At 34.3% G+C, this 21,761-nt stretch overlaps 1 protein-coding gene and 1 long non-coding RNA gene across 2 annotated transcripts in view; one reads left to right on the top strand and one right to left on the bottom strand.

Moving 5' to 3' along the window:
- LOC129750901 (breast cancer anti-estrogen resistance protein 1) overlaps positions 1-21,761 on the top strand; it is a 366,374-nt gene that overhangs the window by 24,709 nt on the left and 319,904 nt on the right. The gene's annotated exons all lie outside the window — the stretch shown is intronic.
- Positions 21,168-21,603, bottom strand: LOC129750902 (uncharacterized). Its single transcript, XR_008738524.1, has 2 exons — positions 21,465-21,603; positions 21,168-21,359 (listed from the first exon to the last, which is right to left on the bottom strand). It is a non-coding gene; the product is annotated as an uncharacterized LOC129750902 (long non-coding RNA).

Here is a 21,761-nt window from a genome sequence, read left to right as displayed (position 1 = left end):
AAACCCCCCCCACCCCCCCTATGTGCTTACGTAATTAGTGAACGGCCCCTAACTTCATCACCCAAGCAACAAAATACACAAGCAACAACAACAGCAACAATCTTCAGATGGACGCGCTGGACAGGTTAGAGAGTTGCATGCAACTCCTTCGAATGTCCAAAAGTGGAAACAGCAATGAAGTTTTCGATTTAGCCCGGGTTTTTTTTGGGATCCATTAAAAAAAAGTTACGATTTAGATGCAATTTACCAAATGCATCCGTTGTCGGAAGGTTTATTGCTGGACTGTCTTTTTTTGGTCCTGTTGCGAGCCGCTTTGTGTAGGCCAAACTGTATTTGGTAAGCCCGAAAATTGTGCATTTTTGCACGTACAGCCAAAACAGATCGTTTACCCAAAAACAGATCATCAAACGGTAGCGACCTTTTTTTTTGGTATTCTCTTTCAATGCTCTGATTTATTTTTGATCAGCTTCTTCAACGTTTCAAGAACACTGAAGCTCAATTTAGTAAAAATATAGAAATTTGTTACGTCGTGTTTGCTTAAACTAAAAATAACACAGTTTTAATATTCTGTCCAAAGCCTGATAAAACTTCCACCAGTGAGTTGCCTAAAGCTAAAACGAGAATATAAAAGCTCATTTGCATCTTGTTGGTCATCGCTCTTCTGCAAGTTCTCGGCTTGAGTCCTTATATGGAGCCGTGCAAAGCAAACATTTGTTGATTTAGCTTATATGGAAAGGATTACAGGTTCGTAAACTCAAAACAAATCTTCTGCGCGAGATGCGTTGCCTTAACTTAAAACTAATAAGAAGTGAAATTAATGCATTTTTAATATGAATGTTACTGGTTTAATATGACGAAATCGTATATAATATAAATTTTGAGAGCAGTATATATCCGGATTAAGGAGGCACAGTGTCAATATCCCTCGTGTACTGCCATGATGTCACAATCTTCAGCCTCGATAAATCTCCCGAGAGATTATCTGGAATTACTCCCCCTTTTAATCATCAGATCAAGCTGCGAGGCTCATAAGAAATCGGTAGGAAGGTAGTTGGTGTCACAATTTAACTGTCCATCTTACACGTCTTAAATCATCCTCAGCGGAGGAATGATGATTAATTCTCGAATCATTTTGTTTCGATGAGCGCTCAGCTCAGGTCTAAGCGGATGCATCGAGAAAGACTCCCATCATAACAACTCGGTTGATGCACTTGCAGCATCCGCTCTCCACTGTTGTATATTTATAAATAGAAATTTCTCATGCTTCAGAAAGACGAGGGATCTTAAAACACAGGTAAATTTTTGTCCACCTTCGGTGTGTTTTCTGTTCCATCTCAAACCTGTTTTTTAGAATCAATCCACTTCGATCGTGTCCGAGTCTCCTTCTTTGATACGGCGAGCAACCTTTCGTGCAGAATAAACGCTAAACAACCGCTGAAGACGTTAGCGTGTCGGGAAGACGACGCCATCCCAACTTCAGGAGGAAACGTAAGAAGAATGTGCTGTTGTTTGTGTGCCTGTTGATTGTCATGTTTCGGGGAATGATCCAGGCGAAGCAAAAATGAAAAAAAGGTTGATGTCAGAGCCCCAAGTATTGAGCTTTACTACCTATAAGAAAAGGAGAAAAAAAAACCGGACAGAGCACGCGGTTTTCGTCAAGGTCGTTTCGGGGTGTATCAGGAAGAGGTGTGCATATTTTTTTTATCATGAGTTGATGATATTTTTCTCTTAAATTTTTTTGGGATTCTCTTTTGTATTGAACCATCAAATCCTTCGCCTATTGAAGCCAACAGGCATTTATTAAGTAATATTCTGATATATCGTTGAAGAAATGTGGCTGTTGTAATTCTGGAATTATTCCAACAACTTAGCTAGTTAACAAAGTCAAGACTTCATGCCGATTAGCCTTAGAAATAGTCAGATTACATTCGAACGAATATGAATTAACATTCAAAGACGAAAGTTTTGATCCACTTACAAAATCAATACCTACAGATGACTAAATTTACTATTCAGTTTTAAAAGTCTCAATCCATTTTGAAATAAGGCTATGATCATTTAGTATCCGGGCACTTTATTTTGGTGATAGCTACGTTAATAAAGCTCGGATATGAAAAACTTTAGTAGCGTTGTGTTGATTATGAAAAGGACTATCTTGCCTATTTTTGATAGATTTTCAAGTTAACGTGTGTTTAAGATATTTTTGATACAAAAAGACATGGTAAAAATAATTTTGCACAAATTCGCTCCTTTTACGCATTTTGCGCCTCGAAAATTCTTCATTGTTGACTTGAAAGCTCATGAACTGTTGATTTTTTCTGATTTTCTTTCGGACCAAATGGTTAAAAAGTATTAGGAGCCACTCTAGGATCCACACGAAGTTCAAACCAACAATTGGAGTGCAATCCTTGATCTTAAATATGGTAAAAAGTCTTTGGTTATTGGGGATAACTGAATGCAGACTCCTTGAATAATGCAAAAAACCCATTTCCGGCAGGCAAAAAGTGTTGCCTGACTAATAGACACCAAGTAAATAACTAATAATGGTCAGTTCCAAAGATCGCAATCTGTGCATCCGGTTTTTACGTAATATGACAGATGTGCTCAGATGGACAAAAAAATTATGTTAAAATCGGATTTTATGAGATCAAATTCTTCGAGATGCCTGCTCATGAAAAGGTTCCAACCGAATCCAATATCTTTTTCCAGGTGAGTTTAAGTAAAATATCATGATTTTGCAACGGCTTTGATTCTGTGGTAAAAATAAAAGATCAATACATGACTGAAAAAAGTGTGCAAAGATAAAAAAGAGATTTTATGAAAAAGTAAGAGTATTTCTTGAAATCATTGATAAATATTTTTTTCTATATTTTTATATTAAATGTCATATTAACATCTTCATTTTCTCCATAGAAAGTTTTTCGATCAAATGATTGGTTTTTAAAATACACACGTTTGTAACTGCCCGGATACTAAATGATCATAGCCTTAGATAAGGCATTATGAGTATGAGTATTCGACTTCACAACCCGAAGTCTAAATTCATCATGTGCTTCTCTTCAGCACATGATAAAAAAACACACTAACAAAAAAACTATAAAAATTACAAAAGAACACAAAAATGTCGAATTGAAAAAAACGTCAAAAATGACAAAAATAAAATAAGTTAAAAGTGATGAAATTAACGAAAAATTTAAAAACAAAGAAAAAAAAATAACAAACATCACAAAAAAATTAAGTACTTTTCTACGAAAAAGATTAAAATAACTAAAAAATAAAAAAATACTTTAAAAAAAATTTAAAATTTATTTATTTCGGATCCTCCGGTAGAAATAATTATCGTATCATTCCGATCCGCCGCGCCGCAAGCACATTCCTGTCGATTTGTTTTGGTTCTCCACGCTTTGCATCAATTTGCTATTGAGAACAATGCAATGCTAGATGATTAAATTAGCCTTACTTATAGTTCTACTTTTGTAATGTAGATTCAGGCGCCTTTCATTTTTGCCATTTTTTAAGGTAATACTTAGTTTATCGGACTTTTAGAAGAAAAGGGATATCCTTTTAATGAATAACATCTTAACACATAACGGACCGCTAATAATTCTATGAAGGAAAACACCAAAATTCGGTATTCTATAGCTCAGAAATCAATGGAGCAAATTTTACCATTTTAGTTTTTTTTTGAGTGATTTAAATTGTTGTGTTTAATTTTTAACAATGAAGTTTTTTTTTTATCTAATTCGAAATATTTAAGCTAAGCTTCTAAGTGTTTCACACTGGCGACAAGCGAAAAAGCGAGATACCGTAAAACGGGGTAACTTTGATCACCGGAGTAAATTTGACCAACAATAAACTTCTCCACATTATCACCAATAACTCAGTATATAGTTTGAATTTTTGATAACTGTTTACGTTTTACGTGTTTACGTTTTAAAGCGTATTGATTGAATATCAAATAGGCAAAATTTGGTTTGTATTTGAAATTTTTTTCTGTAAGTAAAAATCTTATTTCAAAATCTTAAAATATCTATTTTTTCCAAGGCTGGCAAAAAACAGTTCTCTTGATGATATCAAAAAGCTTTTCGAAGCAAACGGGTTGTTTAATGTGAAAGAACAACTTTTTGCCTTTCTTTCAGAAAGGTATAGTTATCAGTCGATTTGGGAGATCATTAATTATGGGCCTTAGATATACCTTTATCGAATCAGCTCGACGAGTTCAGACGATGTCTGTGTATTTGTGTGTATTAATGTGAATTTTTGTAAACTTTGTTTTCCACGTTTTTGCGAAACTGGACAGTACAATAAAAATGATTTTATCTTACAAAAATTGGTTTTTTTCCCTCTTCAATCTATAAAAGAACGAAAAAAAAAATTGTTTCAAAAAACTTTTTTGATAGTAAATTTCATACAATCTTCGCTCTAAAAACCGAACCAGTTGGCTTGCCAGCAACATCCAGCAATCACTAATCAAGATTATCGTATATATGACGTTAAATTATACATGACGTCATATACACGATGGGCGCGCACTGGGTATAGTCATAAAAATTTCAGCCTCCACTCCCACTCATGATGTGATCATGACGATAAAACGAGCGGGAGGAAGGAGTTGAAGAAGTGAAATAAATTCTAACAATTATTTAAAATTTAATTTTGTACCAGTTCTGTATAACCTGAACCGGTTTCAAAAATTTTGAAGCCGAAGCTCTAAACCATATAATGGGGCTTATTCTGCGACGCAAGTGACGTGACTCACGAAATTTTACTTCTTCGTCCTGACTTCAGAAAATACTTCAGAAAAGAAATTTGTGTATCGATGAGTTCTGAAGTCTAATATCAACTCATACGAACGAAATTTTCGAGACTAAAGAGGCTATTTAAGCCAGCAAAACGATATGAAATTTCGTGAGTCACGTCACTCGCGTCGCAGAATAAGCCCCAATGTTAAAATGGATTTTCATAAAGGGGCACAACCCCGAACTTGCCATATTCATTCGATGGATGTAGGGTTCAGCACCGCATTCTTCTGCAGCGATGGCTGTCTTCGATACTACGACGCAAGCGGGAATCTGTCAGATAATTTTGTAGTAAGTTTGAAAAAGGGCGAACGCGCCAAATGTAAACAAACCTAGCGTAACATTTCATAAGGGCGAATCTATCAGTTAGCTCGGAACAAAAAAAAACGCTTTTGAAATTTCGGAACATCTAATCAAATCCTATTTTAAAAATCGACGCTATCTATTGGCCCTACCCGAATAAAAAAAAACCCATTTTAAATAGGCGTAATTTCACGTTCCAACCTGTTTCAACGAAAATACATCAACAAAAAGTTTCACCCAATTCAATTTTATCAACTGCTTAAAAGTTTAAAGTGATTTTTTTTGTACAGACGCGTTAATTTCAAGATATTGAATCCCCTGGACTTTAAAATATTTCTGATTTAAAACTTAATTTAAAAAAATCGGGTCCAATAGTGAGCAGTGATGGTAAATTTCGCCCGTCACGCTTGACCCGACTAGTTTTGTTTCATCAACCGACTGGCACTGTTCTCAATTGACGGAGCCTCACTACTCGCATGACGGATAAAGCACGACAACAATCATCATTTCTCCATCATCGACTGGCGAAGCTCCTACACAAGGTCAAAATTTCTCCTGAGAGTGACTGGCAAATCTCTTCACACTTCGATCGGCTGCTGACGGCAGGTACAACTAATTGAACGACTTGCTGGCAGAGAGCAACAATAGCAATAAAAAACTGAAAACGGGCTTGCTGGCAGGAGTAACAATAATAATAAATGCGTTTCTTTTTCGTCATCGGTCGTTTGAATGCGATTGCTTGACTAGGTTATTATTTTAGCTTTAAATGACTGGGGAATGAATGACTGGCAAACGAAGTGACTGGTCGTTAAGGAACAGTCAATTGAGTTTGACGAACCAAGAGGCTTCACAGTCATAGCTTCACGCCTCATGACGATGACTTTTGCCAAGCCTGATAGTGAGTTTCAGAATTCAGATTAATATCCAAAAATTCAGATGCAATCCAGCGCTAAACGATTTACAAATCAAATTTACAAAACCGACATAAATGACAAAAATGTCAAAATTATCAATTACTACAAAAATTACATAATTGTTTAAATTTTTCTTCAATTACGAAGTGGACAAAATTTACATAATTGACAAAATTGATGAAAATTACAAAATAGACAACATTCACAAACTTTGATCAAGTTTTAACAAACCTGACAAATTTCGCAAATATGGCAAAAATTGACAAAAATTTACCAAAATTGACCAATTTTTAATGGATTGACATAAATGATAACATTTACAAAATTGGCAAAACTGGATAGATAAAATGAATATAAATCATATAATTGAAAAAGTTTTCAAAATATGCAAAATTGGCAGAATCAATATAGGAAAAAAAATTAAACTAATTTACAAAACTGACAAAATTTTACAAAAATTTCATAAAAGTCTGTAATTACAAAAATGACATAATTGTTAAAATCGTGAAAAATTTCAAATTGGACCAAATTTGCAAAGTTGACAAAATTGATAAAACAAAAACAAAAAAAAAACAAAAATGACAATGTTCACAACCTTGATAAATTTTACAAACCTGACAAATTTTGCAAATGTGGCAAAAATGTGCCCTTTTCAAAAATCGACATTACGTTGCGCGTCATTCGTTGGCATAAACGCATAGTTATACTTGTACTTACATGAGGGGTGCCAGCAAGGTTGCCGAAAATAATGTGTTTTGACGAAAAAAAATTCTGACTTTCTGTGATTTTTCCCAAAAATTCTGTGATGGTTTTCTGAGATGCTTTTCCATTAATTTCATTCAAAAGTCATGTCAAATTGCGTCTTTTTTACATTTTACCTAAAAAAATCAATGAACATTATAAATTTTATCATATTTCTCCAATTAAAAGATAATTATCCAAAATTTGAATTGACATAAAAAAAATAATTTCGAAAAAACCTCCAAAATTTTAAAATTCTGTGAAATCTGTGAATATTCCGAAAATTCTGTGTTCTGTGACACAGATTCTGTGATGAAATTTGGCTCAAAATTCTGTGAAATTATAGATTTTTCTGTGATTTCGGCAACCTTGGGTGCCAGGTGGTTTTGTCATAAATCAGGACATAACAGATTTGTTCGTAGTTTTCATAGCTCAATTAAAATTTCGATTGTGAATTTAGATTTTTTTTTGACATCCAGGACAATTCAGTACATTTTGAAAACAAATTTTCAAAAATCAGGACAATTCGAAAGATTTTGAAAAATCAGGACAACCTCTTGAAAGTTAGGACAAGTCCTGAAAAATCAATGAATGAAAATTCTCTTGTGCTCAGAGGTGCCAGGTATCCTGATTTATCAGGATTTGTCCTGATTTTCGAGAGACCATTTTAATTTTTTAAAAACTCTCGAGTTGTCCTGATTTTTCAAAATTGGTGCCTAAATGTCTTGAATTGTTCTAATTTTTATGAAAACCTCTAAAATTTAATCGAATTTGTAGTTAAACGATGAGAAAATCTAAAAAAATCTGTTATAAAACAGTAAAACCCTTTTAACAGATGATAATCTTCGGTTCAGATAATATTTAAATGGTGTTTTTTCAATAAGAAATGCAGGCAAGCCAAAAAGCCGTCCAGCGCGATTAGGTCAACGGGAGCGTATTTGACGGATAGATGGTGCTGTACGTCTTGGTAGCACCATTACTAAGAATGACAAGAGGGCATGATAACGGTATTTATTATTTTAAAATACTAGGCTATTCCGTTACTTAATTGAGAAAAAGAAAAATACTCAATTTAGATTAGTGATATTTTGTTTTAGATTTGTGTTGATAAAATTAAATTATTGATGTGAAAAAAACCAACTGAATGATTGGAAATCATTAAACACTATAGAAATTAAAACTAAAGAACGAAAATAATGAAAAATCAAAAATCATCTACTTGTAAACTCACGTACTAAAATTCATTTTAAAAGCTCGTGAAGTTGAGTAAAAATAAAAGTTAAGTTGCAATAAGTTGGCTAGGAAACGTCGTAGAATGTTGAAATCTTATGCAAAACATGTGATTTAAATCACACTTCCATCTGTACCGTTGAGCCGTCAACACGTACGCCGGAGCATCGTATCGTTGCTGTGTACCTGCAGGAACATTTTACATTATTTATTTTTTCCTTACCTGTATTTCAATCAGCACTTTTCAGTGCTTAAATTATTTTCATTTTCTTTTATTCATATTTTCTCTTTTCTTTCCAGCATGGGGAAGTCATCGGCCGGGTCAAGGGCCGGAAGAAAACGGATTGCCGAACCTAATTCAGGTCCATCGCCCAAAAAAGTTGAAATTTCCAATTCATTCGATGTCCTTCATAACATCGGTGATGAGGAAATATTCATATTTAATTCTGATAAGAGTACTAAGAAACCTTCTTCTTCTTCTTATCCTCTTAAAAACGAAAAGATTCCACCAATAACGGTCACGATTCCTGACTTCAATGCCTTTCGAAAAGAAATCGTCACTTCCGTCAAGGATGTGAAGATTTCTTTTCAGATCGGTCGTAGGGGAACTGCTCGTATATTGGCGGAATCTTTTAATGATTTTCAAAAGGTTTTAAATTATTTGAATAATAAAAAACACCAATTTTTTACGTACGACACTAGAAGTGATCGTCCATTTAAAGTTGTACTTCGTGGTCTCACTGGCGATCAGACACCGGATGAGATCACAGCTGAATTAAATTCTTTGTTAGGTTTTTCTCCAATTCAAGTAATTCAAATGAGGAAAAGAACCAACACGAATAGTACCAGTAGTGTTGGTTTTGCTCCTGAACTTTATTTGATCCATTTTAAAAAGGATCAGGTTAATAATTTAAAAATTCTGGAAAAGGCTCGTCTTATGTTTCATTGTCGAGTAAAATTTGAACCTTTTCGTAAATCTACTACCAATTTTTTACAAAATATTACGCAATGTCGTCGTTGTCAAGCTTTTTGTCACGGCACTAAAAATTGTAGAATGAATGCCAGATGCATGTTTTGCGGCTCATTCGATCATGAAAAATCTAAATGCCTTTTTGGTGGTGATAAGCCAAAAACAGAATTTTTTAAGTGTGCGAATTGCGCAGGTAATCATTCCTCGAATTCTCTAGACTGTCCCATCAGGGCAAAAATTATTGCTTCTAGGAAAAATCCCAAAGTTTCCAGAAAAGTTTCTTCTCCTCCTTCCTCTTTTTCGTCTTCACACGTCGGGCCGGCAAACAACCTGCCTGTTCGCGGTCAGCCTCGGTCGACATTGGAATCACGGCTGGGTAATACCCGAAGTGATTTTAATGTTACCTGTGCTGAATCTGCGCCCCAGACTCGTTGTTTATCGTTCTCAGAGGTGGTTGAAAATGGGCTTCCCTCTTCAGGTTTAACTAATAAAAATGGGAAAAAACCAAGTCTCAACGTTCATGCGAAGGCTTGGGAAAATCCCCGAAATTCAAATACTTGTTCTTCTCCTTCATTTTCTGATCCTAACAATTTTGTTGATTTGGGTGAGATTACTGAGGAAAAATTAAAATTTTTGCATCAAAATTTAATGGAAATGATGCAACTTATGTTGAAAGCAAATTCAATGTTTGAAGCTTTCCAAACTTCTTTTAATTATGCTAACAAAATTATTATGACTTTACTATTCCCTCATGGATCCAAATAGATGTTTAAATATTATGAATTGGAACGCTAGATCTTTGCTGGCTAACCAAGATGAATTCTTTTTATTTTTGAAAACTCAAAACATACATATTGCTGCCATCACTGAAACTTTTTTAAAGCCGGACAATAACTTGAAAAGCAATGCTTTCTTTAAAATTTTACGAAATGATCGACTCGATCGACAAGGTGGGGGTGTAGCTATTGTCATCAATAGTCGTCTCAAATTTAGACTTCTTCCTTCTTTCAATACAAAAGTCTTAGAAACAATTGGAATTGAATTAGAAACTTCTATGGGGAAAATTATAATTGTTGCCGCATACTTGCCTTTTCAATGCAGCGGTGAACAGAAAAATTTTTTGAAGGGAGATTTACAAAAACTCACTAGAAATAAATCTAAATTTTTTATTATTGGTGACTTTAATGCAAAACACCGATCTTGGAATAATATTTCATCAAATTCTAATGGGAATATTTTGTTTAATGATTGCTCTGCAGGTTATTATACTGTTGAATATCCTAATGGGCATACTTGTTTTTCTTCGATTAGAAATCCTTCCACAATTGATTTGGTTCTAACGGATTTAGGCGAGCATTGTAGTCAATTAGTTACTCATGCGGACCTCGATTCAGACCACCTTCCAGTTACATTTTCTTTATCCCAAAGTCCCATTGAAAACCCTTTAAAATCAACTTTTAATTTTCAAAAGGCTAACTGGGAGCGATATATGAATTTTATTGAACGTAATTTAGATGTAAACGTTCCACTGAATTCAATAGAAGATATTGATTTGGCTATAGAAAATTTGACAACTTCAATAGTCAATGCTAAAGCCGCTTCAATACCTAAAGTTAAACATAAATTTAATCAACCTTTGATTGATGATGATCTTCAGTTTTTGATACGACTGAAAAACATTCGTCGACGCCAATATCAACGTACTAGGGATCCTTATTTAAAATTTATTTATTGCGACCTTCAAAAAGAGATCAAACGTCGTTTAAATTTCATTCGTAATGAAAATTTTGCTAAAGCAGTAGAGGACATAAAACCCTACTCAAAGCCTTTTTGGAAATTAACTAAAATTCTGAAAAAGCCCCAGAAGCCAATTCCTACTTTGAAAGATGGGGATAAACTTCTTTTAACTAATTCAGAAAAAGCTCAAAAATTAGCCCAACAATTTGAGTCTGCTCATGATTTTAATTTAAACGTTGTAAGTCCAATTGATGCTCAAATTTCCCTTGAATTTGATGAAATTCTTTCTAAACAAAATGTATTTGAAAGTTCTTGTGAGACAAATATTGATGAACTTAAATTGATTTTCAAAAAATTTAAAAATATGAAAGCTCCGGGGGAAGATGGGATTTTCTATATTCTTATTAAAAAGTTGCCTGAAAGCACTTTAAATTTTTTAGTTAAAATCTTCAACAAATGTTTTCACTTGGCTTATTTTCCCAATAAATGGAAAAATGCCAAAGTAACTCCAATTTTGAAACCTGGAAAAAGTGCTTCAGAGCCATCAAGTTATCGACCAATTAGTTTGCTTCCTTCTTTAAGTAAACTATTTGAGAGAGTTATTTTGAATAGAATGATGATTCACATTAATCAGAATTCTATTTTCCCTGATGAACAATTTGGTTTTCGTCATGGACATTCTACTACACATCAACTTTTGAGTGTAACTAATATGATTAACGCTAGCAAATCTGAGGGTTATTCAACTGGTGTTGCTCTTCTTGATATTGAAAAAGCTTTTGACAGTGTTTGGCACAAAGGTTTAGTAGCTAAATTAGCTCGATTTGATTTTCCTGTATATCTCACCAAAATTATTCAAAATTATTTGAGTAGCCGAACCTTACAAGTAAGCTATCAAAATTCATGCTCTGAAAGGACTCCCATTAGAGCTGGGGTCCCTCAGGGCAGTATACTTGGGCCAATTTTATACAATATTTTTACTTCTGATCTTCCTGATGTACCAGAAGGAAAAGGTAGAAGATTATTTGCTGATGATACTTTGCTTTCAGCCAAAGGTCGAAATTTACGGGTGGTACGCAGTAGATTGCAACAAAATTTAAATTCCTTTTTGAATTACTTGAAAATGTGGAAAATTTCTCCTAACGCTTCCAAAACTCAACTTATTTTATTTCCCCATAAGCCAAGAGCAAATTTTTTAAAACCTAATGAAAATCATTCCATAACTTTTAATGGGGTTTCTTTAGAATGGTCTGATCACGTGAAGTACTTGGGACTCACACTTGATCGGAATCTTACTTTTAAAAATCACATTGAAGATATTCAATCTAAATGTAATAAATACACTAAATCTCTTTATTCTCTCATCAACAGGAAATCCAGGTTGTGTCTGCGAAACAAGATGTTAATCTACAAACAGGTCTTTCGACCAGCGATAATGTATGCAGTTCCGATTTGGTCTAGCTGCGCGACGAGGAAGAAAGCCATCCAGAGGATTCAGAACAAGGTTCTGAAAATGATTTTGCGGCTTCCACCTTGGCACAGCACCGAAGATCTTCATCGGATTGCAGGCATAGAATCGATCGAAGAGATGGCCAACAAAATCATCTCCAACTTCAGAGGCAAATCGATGCAGTCTTCCATCGCAGAGATTCGTTCTCTTTACAATTAAGTTAGTTTTTAGGATTTAGGATTAAGTTTATACATCTTTTCTTTTTTGCTTAACAGGATATTCTCCTTTAAATCAAATTATTTATTGCTAAAGCAAATTTAAATCAAATAAACAATGTTTAAAATTAACTGTATCAAAGAGTTGAACTGATCATAATTGATCTGAACACTTTAATTTAACTTTAATAATGTAACTTAAATGTAATGATTAAAAGACTAATAAAGACATATTAAAAAAAAAAAAAAAAAAAAAAAAAAAAAAAAATGTGATTTAAATGCCCCAACAAATATTCAGAACATCTTATTCATGTAATTTCTCATCTAACTATAGTTAAGTTTAAAAAACTAACTTTTAATAACTTTCAAAATAAAACCCTTATAACTCTGCTCTGATAAGAGATAGAGTTTGGATGTATTCAAAAAAGTTTCATATTTTCACGTATTCTACAACTTTGTAGCATAAAGTAAAGCTCTATATATTGAAATAAAAAAGTTAGAATTTTCAACTTTTTAATAGTGCACTTTGACTATCTTTTGATGCTTTCAAGTTATGAAGCATATTTGAAGAAGCAAATGTTCTGAAGACACTTAAGAGATAAGATAAAAGACAGAGACGCTACGAAAAAAGTTCCACTTTTAGCCCTATATAGAGAAAAGATCGTTTAAAATGTCGTCTGAAGTCAGTTTAAATCGGATATGATTGAAAGTCCGCCATGTTCGTAAATTTTGAAATGATTTTGCTCCCGCGCTAGCTTCTGTATGTATGTATCTATGTATGTATGTTGGTTATCCACCATTGATTCACCGCAGTTTCTGTCTAAGTATATGCTCACCTGAATTCTTAGATTATTAAGTTCAACAAATCTCCAATGCAACGCGTACACCATTCCCGGACCCCATGGCTTCGTATTAATTGTTATAGAGTGAATGCATTGCGTGTGTTGATGTAGGTATATTTCGAAAGAACGAGTCAAACAAGCTGGCTAGTTTACTTAGGTACAGGTATTCCGGCATCCGTGTGTATACCTGGCCAGCTGGCAACTGATTGAACATTCTTATTATAAGAGGAAACGCATCTTACCTGTCGGCCACTTATGAGATTCGAACCCAAAAGTTTTCTTGCCGATACCGGGAATCGAACCCTGTACGTCTGGCATACTAAAACCAGACTGGCACCATGAATGCGGAACAAACGAATTGAATTTTGGGCTTATTTACAACATCGACTGTGGTAGCTTGTTGTTAAGACGAAATACGATTTCCTCTTATGTTGAGCATCCATTTTCCTTCATTCCAGAGCAACTTGTACAAGCTATCAACACGCTACCAAAGAATCTGTCTTCGGTTTTGTGTTATGATAGGCATGTATCCGAATTCAAACGATTCAAATGTCAGGCCAAATATAGCTGACGCTAGATTGACACGTTGTTTGTTCACAATTTACAACGTGTCATCAACCGTTTTGCTGCAAACGTTCGTTGGAAGTTAGAGCAGCAGTTGGACACGTAACGAACCACTGTGTGGTAGCTTCCGAAAGGGCCAACAGTTGAAATATTCCCACCGTTTCATGTTCCGTCGTCGTCGTCGTTGCCATTTATAGAAGCTGAATAAACAAGTTCACTGATGCAACCTTCGGAATGCATCGCTGGCTGTCATTCAGCGCACATACCTAAATGTAAGCGGTGACCTCTTTTGTGGCTCCGCTGCTGGCTGGAATATCCGTTAGAATGCTCGGATTGGCACCGGGCTCATTCGAGTAGTGGCTTGTGTCATATGCTGCTGCCGCTCTAAGAAACATACGTGGCACGACCGACCGACGAAATGATACCATTCAACTGATAGCCAAAAACCCTTTGACCGCCTCGGTTTTCCAACCCTGGACCTAAATCTAACCATGCATCCGTCCTAAGGCGGCCCCTCAAATCCGACCGACACAGAAGAAATGAATTCTATTCCAATTCTGCTCTTGTCACGGTCCATTTACCGTGGAATCAGACCGTTTTTGCCCAGCATCTCCCCCCGCGACCTTTGACTGATTCGGTTCCACCATCTACGGCCACCTAGGGTTTAGAGGGTTTTTTTTTCAACCGACCGTCCATGTTTCCATATCGGCTGATCCATTGGACCTTTTCCCATTCCTCCCAGCCATTGCCAGTTCTTCCCGCTGACGAGTTGTTGATTTAATCATTGTCCAAAGCTCTAAGTAGAACAGAAAACCCAAAGGCAACCGGCCGGCCTCTAAGCGTTGTTGAGTTCCTCTCATTTTGGGCAGATGTAATCCGAGCGTAACAGCAGCATCGGAGAATTGTCCGCGCTGTCAAGAGCAAATATTTTCAAGTGGTTGATGCTGTCATCACACTTTTGTTGGAAACATTTTTCCTCCGGCATATCCAGAGAGACAGAAGTCACGACCCGATTTGAATGTGGCGTTAAGCCGTTCTCCACAAACGATGTAAATATGCATATTGTTGCGAGCGAGACACGTGTTTGAAGTTCCACGCTTGATGAATGATGGGTTTGTGGGTGTTGTCTGCTGCTTCTGCCGGTTGGATCCGTGGACCGCGTCTAATTCACGTGAGGATGATATCAAATCATCACCTCAAGTGTAAGAACGATTGACTGAAACACTTTTTTACATACATATGACGAGTGATGGACGTGTTCATCTTGTAAACTGTGCATTACAAAACTGTGACAATTGAAAACAAGTGTAAGTATTTATGTTGTATGTTGGTTATCCACCATGGGTGTACGGATTCACCGCAGTTTCTGCCTAAGTATGTGATCACATGCATTCTTTCAATTATTAAGTTCGACATATCTCCAATGCAACGGACGTTCATCATACCCGGACCCCATGGCTTCGTATGAGCTGTTATGGATGAATGTATTGTGTTGATGTAGGTTTATTTTGGAAGAACGAGTCAATCAGGTGTGCTAGTTTACTTACAGGTATTCCGGCATCCGTGTATATACCTGGCCAGCTTACAACTGATTGAACAATGAACATTCTTATTATATAGTCAGTTATAAGAGGAAACACATCTTAATTGTCGGCCACTTATGGGATTCGAACCCAAAAGTTTTCTTGCCGATACCGGGAATCGAACCCAGTACGCCTGGCATACCAACACCAGACTCGCGCCAGCCTATCCACTAGACCACATCGGCGCTCTGTGACAATTGAAAACAAGTGTTTCCAAAAATCGTTTTTAGAAATTTTCAAACAGGTTGGTAATTTTATGTATATTCGACTACTTTTGACAAAGAAAAAGATCTTATTAAAATACAAACAAGAATTATATTTCAAACTCGATATGGTCGTTTGAAAAGGTTTTGTTATGGCATAATGAAAACGACAGTCTTGTTCCAAGTTAATAAGAAAAACTGCTTGGTTAAGACAAATCACTGTATACCGTCAGCGATGAAAATATTTAAAGTATTTCAGTCTTAAAACATTATAAACTTGTTTGGTTTTTAAATTTTTTATTCCATTAAAATTTGCAATAAAAAATAAAAAATTAGCTTGAAGCTCTATAATTGACGCAATTTTGGGGGAAACGTGTTGACAATTTATCCAAAACAATATTGCCTCTAGATTTCATGAAGAACCAAGCTAAATTTTCAGAAATGGTTAAAAGAAATAAAAAAGGCTTATTATGTCTGCATGTCAAGCATAGGCCAAGAAACTACTGAACAGTTCGGCAAAAAAATCGGCTGGAAGAAGTTTTTAGGACCGAGATTTGTTTTTTGAACCCCCTTCCTCTCATAGAAAGGGTAGAATTCAGTAGAACATTTCATTTTTCGTAGGAAATTCCTATCAAATGTAGTATGTACCATAGGGCAAGCCGTAAGAACGTGGGGAGGAGGGCGGTTTTGGGGTCTAAGAAAACAAGCGGGGTATTCTACTCTACACTCAAAATTTTCAATTCTAAACCAAATTTTGTTGATTGAGAAAAAATATTCGAGAGTCTTGAGATTATTCCAATCTTGACTCAGAACTGATGCCAAAATCTCGAAAACTAATCCCAAGTTTAAAATTTTGCCACAGTTTTTAAAATTTTCTCACTTGTTGATTAAAATTCAGTTTATAAGAGATTAAACATATTAAGGAGGTTCTGATTCCATATAATAAAAAATCAAAATTGTATTTCTATTTTCAAATTTTGAATTCAGTATCCAGTTTAGAATTCTTGATCGTTTAAATATTAAAAATAAGGAATGACGAGCTGTTTTGATAGCCTGGTTAAAAATTTGGTCTTGTATTAGCATAGCATAGCATAGCATTGGGTGACTACACACATCTTGCATTAGCTGATACACAAAGTACAATTTAATCAAAACAAACACAAGATACAAAACGATTATCTGGATTCAATATTCGTTTCAAGTGCGGGTTTTAAAAATAAGTGTAGTACAATAATGCACACCGCGATAAGTCAATGTAATCATAATGGGGATGATCTGATACAGCAAATAAAACTTTTCAGGTGCAGAGAACTCATACGACCCAGGGCGCTGTTTTCAGATAGGAAGAGGAAGGGATATTCATATGGGAAATCTTACTCGGCAAATAGGACTGGAAAAAATGAGTGAAATTATTAAATTTTCAAAAAGAAACGATCTCACCAAATCCATTAAATGGTATAGAAGGTTTAGGCCGGAGCTGTCTCCCAATTTTTCCTGATTGGAGTCAACTGGAACGGGTTGCAACCAAATATTTTTCAAAACATCATTCGCCTACAAGCAACGCGCATCGCTGCAATCTTAAAAAGAACTGCATTTTTTCGCCCATTGCAGAATATTCCCCTTTTCTCTTGCTGTGGCCAAATAATTGGGCTGCGCCACTGCATTGATGTTTTTCCAAATTCTTCAGATGTATTTAAAAAAAAATTCCTGACTTCACCAGCAGTCGACCACTGAGCACATTTTGTATCGGAAAGTACGCTTGAAAATCAATCGATAAATTTGGTACTGCGTAAGCGCAAATCAGATCACTCCGATAGCCTTTTTTTCTTTTAAGCACTATTTTTTGAATCGCAATTAATTAATCCCGGAAAGCTGCTTTCCAAACTTCACCCATCATTACCCTTTACATCAACGTTATCTTTCTATTCTTTATGCACAATTTCACGATTTTTTAGCTATTTACAGTACTATTTTTAAAAAATAGTCACGGAGCACGAAAAAATTACGTCAGATGTCCAAAATTCATGGCCAACTCCCTGGTTAAAAATTAGGTTTTGTATTACATTCAAAATAAGATTCATGATTTTCGAAGCTCATATGTATTTTCAATAGTAAGTTAATATTTTTCGGAATGTTCAAAGAAGAAACTAAACTAGGAACCATCTCGAGTTTTTGTTTCATATTCAGATTCGAGATTCTTGAACTTCACTCTCATGCAGAATTAAACATTAACATTAAAAAGCTTCAAAATGGCGATCCAGAATTAAAAACTAAAAACATTCATCATTCGAAACTCATATTCCAATTCAATTTTTCAAGCCGGAATTAAAATGAATAATTGACTTAATGAATTCATATTGAAACCTACAACTTCAAAAATCAATTAATAATTCATGAATGAAACAAAATTCACTCCTAGGCTCGTGTTAAAAATTGTAATCTGGAATTAAGATTCAGTAATTTGTTTTTTTTTTGGAAGCTTCAGAAATCGTTTTGAAATCTGGCAACATATTCAATATTTTAATTTTGAATTTCGGTTAACAATTCACATACAAAATCTTTATATAAAATTCATATTCAGCTCATAACTAAGTTGTATCTACAATCAAGATAAAAAAAAAATCGAGATGACTTTTTTGTTGAGGAATTCAAATTGCACGAAATCGTAGGCTTATTATTTTGATGGTAAATTTAATTTTAAAAAAAGATTTTTTCAAATTTAATCAAAGTCAGTTTATATAATACACAATTCAGCTTACAAAAACAAATATAAAGTAGAATTCGAGCTTATTTTCTTAGTGTTGTTCAACAAACAACCCGACTTTTATGTTTTTGAAAGATTATCTATAGGATTTCAATTATGGAGTTGATTTTTTATGCCAAATATTTGCTTATATAGAAACATGTAATAACACTTTAAAAAATGTACTGGAAATTCCATATTTTTTTGATGTTAAATATTATTAATAATGTAGTTTTTTCAGGAGCCAAATTTCAAACTAAAATCTGAAATATTGATCAAGTCTGTATCTTATAGTTCTAATTTTGAAAATTATATTTGTTTACATTGATGGTTAAAGTCTGGGAATTTGCTCAAGAGTTTGATATATTTGGCTTGTTTGATTCGAGCATAATTTTTTTTTTTCTAAGAAATTAAAGGCTTTCTTATCTATCAGCCGTTGTTTATACAAATCTTTTTTTTCATGTTGTTTTGCTCGAATTCGGCCAAGGTTCTTCTGTCACGTTAACGGCCAACCCTCCAAAAAGTGTTTGAAAAGGAGGAATAAAGGCATCTGAAAGTGACGGAAATGTGTTGCAAATAGTTTCTTCGACAAAATTTGTTACAAGTCAGTGATAAGTTAAGTGTCCATATATTTGCCCCATTACCCAGAGCTCAATTTTTTTTTCTGGTTGTAACATATGAGCTTTTTGTGGCTTGCTATGATTGCTGATATGTAAGAAGAATCTGAAAAATGAAGGCTCTGTGAAAGTAATGAAATTTTGACAAGGACCTGAGAAGAGCTGAGAAAGATTTTTAGTGAAAACGTAAAAAATGTGAATACCTGTTTGAATTGACGTCAAACTTTGAAAGTTTCGGGTGAGATCAATCTATTTTATTTTCCTCATTACAATTTTACAAATACATTTGCACTTTATTACTTATGCGTTTGGCAGGGATCTCCACGCTTCATCCCTCCCTCGTTCCTGTATCTTTTGCGTTTTCATCACATGGTTGGCCTGGCCGTAGTAGTTTCTGCAATGCATGTTCCATGTATCAAACACTATGTTGAAAAGAAAAATGAGGAACGCAAGTTTTTCATTTTCCAGGATGCATACAAGTTTTGGCCATGTTGGTGTAAGAAGAAGAAGAAGAAGAAGAAGAAGAAGAAGAAGAAATTAAAGGCTTTCTTAAAAAATGTATTCCTTGCTCAAAAAAATCAAATAAACTAAAGCTACCCAGATTGCTTAAGAGAAAATTCAAATATTTTCGATCGATGAAAGTAAGTACCCTATTTGTTTTCTAAAGGCTTCATCAATGTATATTTAAAATTAGTTTGCGATTTAAATATTTTAGGACATGTTTTCACGAGCCTTTTTTAATACGAGGACTTCTCCTTCCCCCCAAAAGGTGGTTCTTCATACGGCCCTGCAGTCTATGTGTTGTTTTGAGATTTTTTTGAATTTCAAAAACCCTGTATTCAAAAAAGTTTCTTTTTTGGTCAAATCAAACGACAGAATTTATAAACATTTTTGACAGAAAAATGTAAAATATAATTCGAACAAAACATTTAGCGTGTTGCCCCAGTTGACGATACCCAGAAAATTTTCCATTGGAATTTCATTTGCATTGCGCGAGAATGTTCAAGAAAAACCAAAAATGTGACATTCTCCCAAAAAATTATTGCTTTTTTTTCATACAAAATTTTAAATCAATCCAGGGTACCCAAATCTCATTTAAAAAATCTGCGAAAATTCTATTGGTCATCTTGACAAAAGGGAACTTTTTAGACAGCAAGGTTTTTAAAACTCTCAAAAATTACAAAACGACAAACCCTAATGTACAGTGGTATGCGAAAAAATAGCAATGCCACTATTTAATATCTACGGAATTTTAGATTTAAGATTTTTATGAGCAAGTATCTATCGATTTTGAAATAAAAATTGGTTTCGGTTTGCTTCAAAGATACTTATTGAACATGGAAGTGGAGTTTGATGTCAAACCTTTCCAATTACAGACCCCTTTTGTTTTTGGCAACATTCGATTTTGCCAAAATAGAACGATTTTTATAAACAACATTACCTTATAGCATTCGCAATAACAGGACCAACTAATTAAGACCAATACCATAAACATGTTTTAACTTTGTTAATTTTGATAAAATACAACAACAAAATCAAAACTTTTTTAAAATATATTTAGTGGTCAAAAATGACAAAAAAGATAAAAATTTCATAAAAATGAAAAAAAAAATACAAAAAAAGACTTAAAATTAATTTAAAAAATGATTTAAAATTACAAAAATAGCTAATATGACATTAAGATCAAACATTATAGACAAAACAAGAAAAGTGCAAAATGTATCTGGTACAGGAGATAAAAAAAATATTTAAAAAAATCATTGTATGGTATAAAATTGACTAAAACTGGCGTCAATGAGAATAATAAAAGTTTTTTTGTTGTCAAATGTGAAAAAAAGGTGATAATGAAACCTTGACCTCAAAAATAACCAGGGAGGGGGGGGGTAGGGGGATCATACACGCAGAAAAATTTATTTTAGAAACAATAAGATTTCGAACGAAAATAATAAAATTTTTGGTTGGGAAAAAGCACAAATATATTTCTGGTCACACTGACGAAAAATATCGATTTCATTTAAACTTATCGTTTGATTCAAAATAAAATACACCCTTTTTGAAAATGATCCATGATTCTTATCAGAATAATAAAATTTTGGGTAAAACACATAAAAATGCATTGAATCGAAAGTATGAACAAAATGTGCATCACATTAACAACAATCTTTAAGTTTGAAAAAATTCAGTTTTTTTTCAATTAAAATGCTTTAAAATTTATGTTTTTGATGGTATTATCGGAATTTAAAAAAACGAAACCTCTAATAAAATATAGAATTATTTATTTTCGGAATCAACATGCCGGTAATGACAAAAACAATTAGGTACGATGCATCGTACCATCGCGATGGTTTCAATTAACCTTCCATGCAAACTGTCGTCCATCCAGAGGGGCTACAGCCAGTGGGTCCGGGAAACTACCGGAATTTTTCGGTGGCTCTCGGGTCGTAGCATCTGAAAAAAAGTTTGAATAATTAATTTCACTTGTCTGTAGTAAAATTTTGTTCTCACGGACGGGTTTGGGCAGTTTTCTAGCTGTTTGAAAATTTCGAAACCTACCTTGATAGCTGCTGGCCGATGAACACCATGATCCACTGATGATTATATTTATTTCGTATAATTGCCTCGCCATGGCAAGACCCCCTCTGATGATTTTTGCATCTATAACAAAAAATTGATGAGAAATTATGTTCTCCCAGCCGGTCCTTTGTCCTCTTGTCCTCCTCGACGGTTTCTACAGCTGCTGTGTTCGGAAGCTGAGAAATTTTCATTTTTTTTTCTTTTTTTTCGTTTATCGTTTTTGAGTCACACGTTCATCGAATAAACCTAATATTGGTATTAAATAAAAACCAAATT

This window comes from Uranotaenia lowii, chromosome 3, assembly GCF_029784155.1.
Source record: "Uranotaenia lowii strain MFRU-FL chromosome 3, ASM2978415v1, whole genome shotgun sequence".
Lineage (NCBI taxonomy): Eukaryota > Metazoa > Arthropoda > Insecta > Diptera > Culicidae > Uranotaenia > Uranotaenia lowii.
The sequence above is the reverse complement of the archived record's forward strand: the minus strand, read 5'-3'. Positions and strand labels throughout refer to the sequence as shown.